Source organism: Colobus angolensis, unplaced genomic scaffold (assembly GCF_000951035.1).
Source record: "Colobus angolensis palliatus isolate OR3802 unplaced genomic scaffold, Cang.pa_1.0 Scaffold290, whole genome shotgun sequence".
In the NCBI taxonomy this organism is placed as follows: Eukaryota; Metazoa; Chordata; class Mammalia; order Primates; family Cercopithecidae; genus Colobus; species Colobus angolensis.
In genome coordinates, this window is record NW_012116155.1 from 1,368,903 (window position 1) to 1,377,956 (window position 9,054).

The following is a 9,054-nucleotide window of genomic DNA, read 5'->3' on the forward strand; positions in this document are numbered from 1 at the left end:
AATATTTTATATTTTTAAACAAAATATTTTTGGCACTTTCATAAGTAGAAATATATGAGATTTAGATGTTAAAATTTTTGTCTTATTTTACATTTTTATGTTTTATAATTTGTTGCTGTGAATTCATTGCTGAATTATGTTAGAGATCTAGACTTAAATTTATTACATTATATTTATTTTGATGCTTCTTTTTTTATCAACTTTTTAAAAGGAAATTTCTATGAATTCTTGATCTGAAAGTGAGATGCACACACATATACACATGTTCACTGACAGAAAATAGTTGAAGAGCTTTTAAAAACAAGAAATAGATTTTTAAAACTATAATAATAAGTAGATTGATAATAAAACCAGAAGCTGAGTCAAATTCATTCAGTTGCTAGTTCATTCATACTCTTTCAGACCATAATCTCAGGGTACAATCATGTAATTTTTACAAATATATGTATCTTTAAAAAGTTGTCAATTTTTCCTAAAAGTTGACAATTATGATACTTCAGTGACAATCTATTGGGAATGGATATACAAAGTCATAATTTCATAAAGACTATATAGGCTTTTTCAATAACTTGCCAATTATAAATTGGTGTGTTTTGGACTCAAATGTTATATAACAGTTACAGCTTCAATTTCATTCTGTTTTCTAGTCCTTCTATAATACAGCTGTTGAAATTGCTTTGAATATTATGAAATGCTGGGGATCTTCAGCATTGCTAGAATCAAACTTGCAACCATCCCATAAATGGTTTTCATCAACCATTTACATTCACTTTCCTCAGGTCTGAATTTTGTGCTACTTTGAGTGTATTGTTTATTGTGGATTTTGTTTCTATTCTTAATATCTGGGACTAAACCTATAGAATATTAAGAAAAGTCATTCGATAATTCATTTGCCTAAATAATTCATTACTGCTAATATTTAGTAGAAAAAATATGTATAAATGTCTCAATTAATTAGACTACTTGGAATTTCATAGAAAATCTTCTTACATGCATATCATAAGATTATGCCAAGTGATGAAAATTGTTGACTTGTTAGAAATGCTTAACATGATCTTTTGTGTAAGTTAAATATAATGTTGGCTGGGGTAAGGGTTCTAGAAAACCAACACAAAAAGATAGCATGCTATGTTTAAAAAAATAATTTTAAGTAAAGGACCATTTGATGAAAGACAAACATTCATGTTGAACCAATAGACTTACATTCTTAAGTTTTGTCCATCAACATATTTAAAAAATAATCATTAAATGGCTTCAATGAACACTAAAAATTGGATTCTTGATATGACCAAGACTAATCAAATAAATGCACTGGTGATCATTCTGAAAATGGCTCCCAGGAAGTCATTTAAGGAAATTGGCATTTGCATAATTACTTGATTGATGGATTCAGCAGTAACTTGAACTTGTAGGTTCAAGTTAATGGATTAAATGAAGCAATTACTTTTCCTATATATTCATCTTTTATGAGTAGACACATTTTAGAAATACAAAGAGCATGAACAAATACTTGGTTTTACAAAATGGATTTACTACAGCACATGAAGATATTTAAAATAGTGTTACTGGCAGGCTATGTCCCACTTAAACAGTCTCCAAATAACTTTCAGGTGTAAGCAATAGGAGGCTGTAAGAGTGAGCTAATACTTTGTTTATGAAAAAAGGTTAAATATTTGTAAAAGCTATAACCAACAGGTGACCTTAAAATTTGTAATAACAGCTTTCTATAAGAACATGGCAAAATGTTTAGAGACTTGAAGTATTGGAAAGCTATTATTAGCACTACATGATTTTTTTTAAATGTAAAATTTAATAGATTAGTGTCATTTATTATCTATTTTTCATAGCACAGCTAGAGTCAAAGAGCAAAAGAAAGATAACCAATTTTATAGATAATACTCAGAGTTTCCAGATGAAGTGAGAAATGTAAAATATTGGATCTCTTGATCCAAAGTTTCTTCTAGCTTCCAAAGGTCTCTTTTCAGCTCCTAAAAATACTTCATTCTTTGAAAGTAAATATTTCTAGGCTTATTTGTCTTTTTGATTTCAGTTTTTCACTGTAATGAACTGAGATGCTTAACTATCTCTATAGGTTCTTGAAAGGAAATCAGGGAATTTATTTGTTTTATGTCTATCCCTCATTCTACCTCACCCAAGGAGGTGAAGGAGGTAAAGAATAGGGCCCTGGGCTCTCCGAACTCTTTCTCCACCAAATTTAATCCCAATATCTTATCTTTCATCTCATGTATTACATGGTTTAGACATTGGGGTGTGATATATAGTTCTGATCAAAGATAATCATCTTTGGTTTACTCAAGCAGATGTTGGTGCCGTGCCTGCACAACCTGTAGAACCATGAGCCAAATTAAACCACTTCTCTTTATAAATCGCCCAGTCTCAGGTGTTTCTGCATAGCAACACAAGGACGGATTAACACATAAGTCTAGTGAAATATATTTTGCAGTTTGGTCCTGCTCATAGGATAAAATAGAACTGAATCTAGGAGTTACACTTCTGACTAGGTTCTCCTCTTATCCCTCACTAAAGCAGCAGTAAATCCAAGATAACAAGAATCTGTTCTATAGATTTCAGATCATCTTTTTTAAGAGTTTTTTCAGTCTTGGTCCCCCACATTACAGGAATGTTTAGGCAGAAACTCTCCAAAGCTGCCATTCATGTCCTCTATTGGAACAACCATCTGCATCTATACACTGGTACATCTGTGTTACCCAGATCCCGTGTTACATGGATGTCACATTTCTAGTATAAATAAGTGCACTCTAGACTCTATTCCTAGAGCCAGAGGACATGTCCCTTTTGATAAACAGTGACAAAAGTGTAGAAGAAATGTTGATAAATGGAGCAGTAGATAATAGAACAGCAGTCCCTTAATATTTATTCATAATTCCTGAAATAAATTTTGCTAGAGATTCTTGTTAATATGAGATAAAATATTTAACTTGATTCGATATCTGTCATATAATACAAGGACTAGGTAGATGCTTTAGAAAACATTGGCCTAGATAATATTTAAGAGATGGCGAGGCTATGAAAGAAAGAATATTCAGTTTTGTTTTTTTTTTTTTAACATTTTTCACATTGTAGTGCAGAGTGTGGCTTCATTACTTTATCTTGTTTGAATGAACGACACTTGAGAACAGCTATGTCCAGTAATGTGAATAGTTTATAACAATAAATTCTAGAAACTTTGAAAAAAATTATCTTCTCAAAATTTAGTCTTCTGATGGTAAATTGAGAAATTCATTGTGCATTTTCAGATAAACTTGAATGCACAGAATAAGGAGACAAAGAATTTATTGCAGTTTTGGGAAATCTGAATAATGGTAGACATCCGCTAACTCTTCTTTTGGAAAGACAGAGTATTCCTTCGAATGAAGACTTAGGATGGATATTTTTACATCACAGTATTATGCTCACTGCCTGTCATTCCAGTTTGATTATTACTTTTGGGGGGCAGAAAATTTTCAAGGCTTTTCGGTGTTTGAGTTCCCAAATAAATTTCACATAGTCTAGAATGCATTTGTTTTATTCTTTGACATATCATTGATTAGCTGTAACACATTAGTCCTGTTTAATATATATTTATACTAACATATGCCTTCTTTTGAGAGTGTTTATTTCTCAGTGTAGTCCCATTGTGTACATTCTTATAGGCATGTAGCTGTTTCTACATTCATTTGTGATTTTTGGCATTTGTGTACATTCACATGTGTTGGCACATACACTAGTCAAAATATGTGTGCCTGTATCTCTACATCCCTGTCAGGTATGTATACATATATCCATATTCACATATTAACCTTATAATGTAATCTATCAGCGTGTACACACCGGTGTCAAATATGCTGTTTATTTACTGGGATTTTTACTTTTGTTTAAACTACTGCCAAAATTAAATAAACAATTACTCTAAAAAGCACTGGATAACTCCCTATTGGTGTTTGAAGCCCCAGTATACTTACCGTTGTCTCATATATCAGTGCAGGATTTCCCCAGCTACCAAAGCTGCCATTTGATTCAGATACCCACATCTGCCTAACATGTGCTTCCAGTTGGGGAGTTACATTTGGAGCTATTTATTAGATGCTCAAAGAGAGATTTCCTTTAATCATTAGTAAACACACATAGCCTAGAGGAATTTTATACATTATCCTGATAGTAATGAAAGTATTTTTCAGTTGGATGCAAATGAAGGAAATATGTCAAATGACTTACATATCTGACATTACTAAAAATAATGTGTATTATTATAGAGATAATAACTTAGATACAATGTTAAGGAAAGTAAAATATTTCATTTGCCTCCAATAACAATAAAGGAAATGTTCTTCTGATAGGAGTTAACCTCAGATATTTTTAGATATGATCTAATTTTTTAAAATGATGATACATTTGAAACCAATGTCTGCTTATAGTAAACACAGTACTTTGTTTATATAAAACCAACAATGCATTAAAATTTTTCCTGTTTGTGTGTTTTATTTGAAATTTCACTTAATGGTAGTCCAGTCTATTTCAATAATTTTAAGAACACAACACTGACTCTTTCATGGTGTAACCCACCAAGGTCTCTTAGCTTTAACCTGAGGTCTAGTGTGTGTTATATAATGTCCATTACAACTAGGTAACGAACTAAGTTGTTATTTATCTCTATTCCATATAATATAACATCTCCAGTTTTTCCCGAAGTATACATAAATGATGTAGCTTACTAATACTCTCACTTTAAAGTTGTCTTAAGTACATCCTTTGGACAAAAGGATGCTAGGTGTGGTAGTAGCTTCTATCAGAGGGCCTTGGAAATCTTCCTGAGTATGGGTCTCTGTTTGCCATCTTGAAATAAACTCCTCAGCAAGATTCCTCAAGTCAGCTTATCCAATAGTGATTTATATGCATACTTAGATCCAAACATGTAGGAGGTACATATACACACCAGAAGTGGTAAAACGTAATGATTATAGACAAAGGCATTGGAATCAGAGTTCTTGGGAATTTTCAGTTCAACTACTCATTAACTACACAACCTTAAACACCTTATTTATCCATTATGTGCCTCAGTTTGGTAATTTTTAAATTGAGAATAATAAAATGCCTATTTAATAATTATAGCAGGCATCTACTTGAATATTAAAGATGATAATTTGAGTAGAACACTTGGATCATAATAAATCTTCAATAAATATTAGCCATTGTTATATATGTGGTTATGTAATATGTATGTATACATGCATACACACATGAATGGAAACATAAATGTGAACTTTTGCACAAGAATAATATCCACCTATGACTATAAATCATTCAGTGTTTATGCATAAATGCACATATTTTATGTGTCCTTATACAAAATGATCACATTTACATATGCATAAAAGACATCTATGAATATATGTATAATATACAAGCTTTCATGCATTAAGAATATTCTGTAAATGTTCATAACTCTTACTTTTAATTATTTGCAAAAAATTTACCTTATATAATTATGCATTGTACTCATATTACATAAGGTAAATGAATCGAAGATATTGTGATCGTCCTTGTAAAATCCCTACACCTATGGCATCAAATGAATCTTTATTTGTTTGTTTGATCGCAGAATAATTATTTATACACACTTATTTCTGTCTGTGTTGTAAGTAACAAAGCCTAATACAAACTATAATTTTGATTACTTGTATTTTAAGAATTATTATACAATTTTGCTCTGTTCTACAACTTTTTTCCTACTTATGTTAGTGAGTGATATTGGAGAGAAAATGATAATTTACATATTTATTTTTCATAACTAAGGGATATAAATTTTAATGAGACAGATCTTAGTCCATAATTGCAATAAGAAGAAATATTATTTTTTTAAACTAAGTAAGCATGTGAGCACTGTTCTGAAGTTTCAGGTTCAATTTGATGTTCACATAGCAATATAAAAATACACATTTCAGATCATCTCTTGACTTTCCTAGATTCTAAATTCTTATGAAGACTTCTATGCAATAATAACTGGGATATTAAAAATATTAATAAAGTCATAATCTAAATAGCTACAATTTATATTTTATGGTAGAAAAAATTCAGCTCGCATTCACGCATTTTGAATTGATATTTTATTTTCTTATTTGGGAAATTAAAGCATTAGTTTTTCTTTTAAATTTTTTTATTACTGCTTTGAGGTTATAAAGCCTTTGAAATCTTGGCTATCCCTGCACCCTTTTTTAAAGGAACACATATAAATAGACTTCTTTCTCATGTGAATGAACATTTTTAAAAATGAAATTTCATTTGAATGTTTAGAATTTAGAAATCTCGGCAATCTCCTAAAATAAAAAGCTTTACACTTCTTGAACTGCTCAAGTAGCTTTCTATGTTATAGCTGCACTTACAATCCTGACCTTTCAAAGTATTTATGGGCCAGTACCCATAATGACTTTTAAATACCAAGTCAGGTCATGATACTCTTCTTGTTAAAACTTCCAATGGCTTCCTATCTCACTGAGAATTTGATTGAAATTGATTACATGTTTTAACACAAAAGATTTTTGCCTTGGTCTGCTAGGCCCTCTTAGACCTGCCCACCTTTCTGGGGCCTCACCTGATTCCATTCTTTTTATGGCTCTTTCTGCTTATACTGGCCTCTCTTCTGTGTCTTGAATTTGCTTGGAAGTCTCTGCCTTAGGACCTTTGCTTTTAATATTCTTTCTTAAAACTTCTTACTCTGAATGTTTATTTATCTCACTCTTTCTACTCTATACTCAGGTAACACGTTATATTTTGAGAGAATAGCTTTATCCAAAAGAGCACCACTAACTCCCGCATCCCACAACCACCATTTGTTGTACATTTAACTTATACACTTAACTTGCTTTGTCTTTATAGTAATACCTACCTGACATTAAATACATATGTATACACACACAGAGATACATATGTATAGTTGTTTATTTATTTACAAACACTCTCATCTCTAAAATGTATTGTGCTCCATAAGATCAGGAGCTTTGTTTTATTTACTGCCATGTCCATGGCGGTCTGATACAAATTAGTTGTTCAACAAATATTGGTTGAATAATTTAACATCTCACTTTCTCACTAGCTTCAATACTCCTCTGTCATGACAGTGAGGTAGGCATCACTCTGAAACTAGAATAACAAGGCCTTAAGCTCGGGCCGTGGCACTGCCACTTTTGGAGGTATTAGTCTTGTGACCTTCAGCAAGCCTCTCAGAAAATACCTGGCATTTTAAGAATTCATGAGTGCTGGAGTTGCATTTGTCCCCTCCAAATCACCGCAAATACTCAAGAGAATCACTACTTGAAGGTGAACATAAAGTAATTGATACTAAATATAACATCAAAAAGAAGGGAGCCATGACATCGTAAAAAGAATGATACAAAGATTGAAACAAGCATATGTAGTTTTTACTTTTAAATAATTATACAGGTTAACAAGATTATGAACACGTTCAATTCAAGAGTTTCAATGATTTGCCCAAGACCACATGAAAGTAGAGCCAGTACTCCTAATGAGGAAGCCAATGTCGACTTAGCGACATACCAAATCAGACTAATGTGAGATAAGAGTTACAAAAAACAATATACATCCTTAGGACACATCCTGAAGTTACCAAAGTGTATTTGTGGGGCTAGAGCTCAGGACTTTGCATTTATATAATACTCTTTATCCAAACCTAAGTATTCTAACATTTAACAGCCACTGCACTGTGCTACTTCTGTAAGTATTACTCTCTTAGATTGAAGAATGTACTGATTCTCCCTTTATATGAACTCTCTCTAGTTATCCAAATATGCTCCGAAGAAGCCAAAAAGGACTAAGTAGTTAGAGCTACTTATTAAAGAAGTTATACCACCTGGCAAAACTGGCAGGTTTTCAGCCAGTATTATAGTACAGTGGCTTTTCTCCCCACTCGTGTCCTAACTTTTAATTATCTTGGCGTGTTGTCATCAGATTTGCAGATTGACAACCATGCATGAGAATTAGCACAACAGTTAACCTTAGGCCTGCTTTAAAGGCTGGTCATTGACTGACATCTGGAAACTTAAATTTCAGGAGAGTTCCCACAGTGTCCTTACAGGTCAGAGTGGTTCACTCTTCCTAAAAAGTTTATGCAAAACAATATGGCTTTTGCTGAATATCTGCTTTCCTTTTAGGAGTCTGGAATCTTGCAACCTGCTAAGTAGAGAGTTAACTGTAAGCGATCCCCAATATAAACTCTGAGCACTGAGTCTTGAATGAGCTTCATTGGTAGACAAGATAACTCAAAAATAAAATACTTGGGAATATACCTAAACAAGGAGATGAAAGACTGTTAGAAGAACAACTACAAAACACTGTTGAAAGAAATTACAGAAGACACAAAATCTTGTGTTTTCATAACTCATTGCTGGAGGAATTAAGTGAGTAGTGCATCCTGTGTGACAACACTGAAGGAGGACGCTTACGACTCTTGTAAGATTATGCTTGGTTGCGTTGCACTTTTTCTTTTCCTGATTTTGCTTTGTATTCTTTCACTGTAACAAATCAACCATGAATATGACTATATGCTGAATCCTGTAGGGCCCCTAGTGAATCATCAAATCTGGAGGTGATCTTGGGGATCCCCAACATGGCAACTTAATGGCTTGTTTCTTCTTTCATTCTGAGCATAAAAGCTGTCCAAGGCAGTAACTGAAGGTAGATAATACTAATTATTATAATAATATTATTATCTGAAGTACTAAATGGCTGTCACAGGACCTAGGCAGAAGCATATTTGAAGTGTGATTCTATTATTTCTTTGCCATTTTCAGATTTTTAGGTATTGTGATTTTATTTCTCCTTAAAATAAACACTAAAAATTTATTTTCTCACTAAAGATAACAAATCTAGGGGCATCACGTTACCTGACTTCAAACTATACTATAAGGCCATAGTCACCAACACAGCATGGTATGATATAAAAATAAGCACATAAACCAATGGGACAGAATAGAGAATCCTGAAATAAAGCCAAGTACTTACAGGCAACTGATCTTCAAC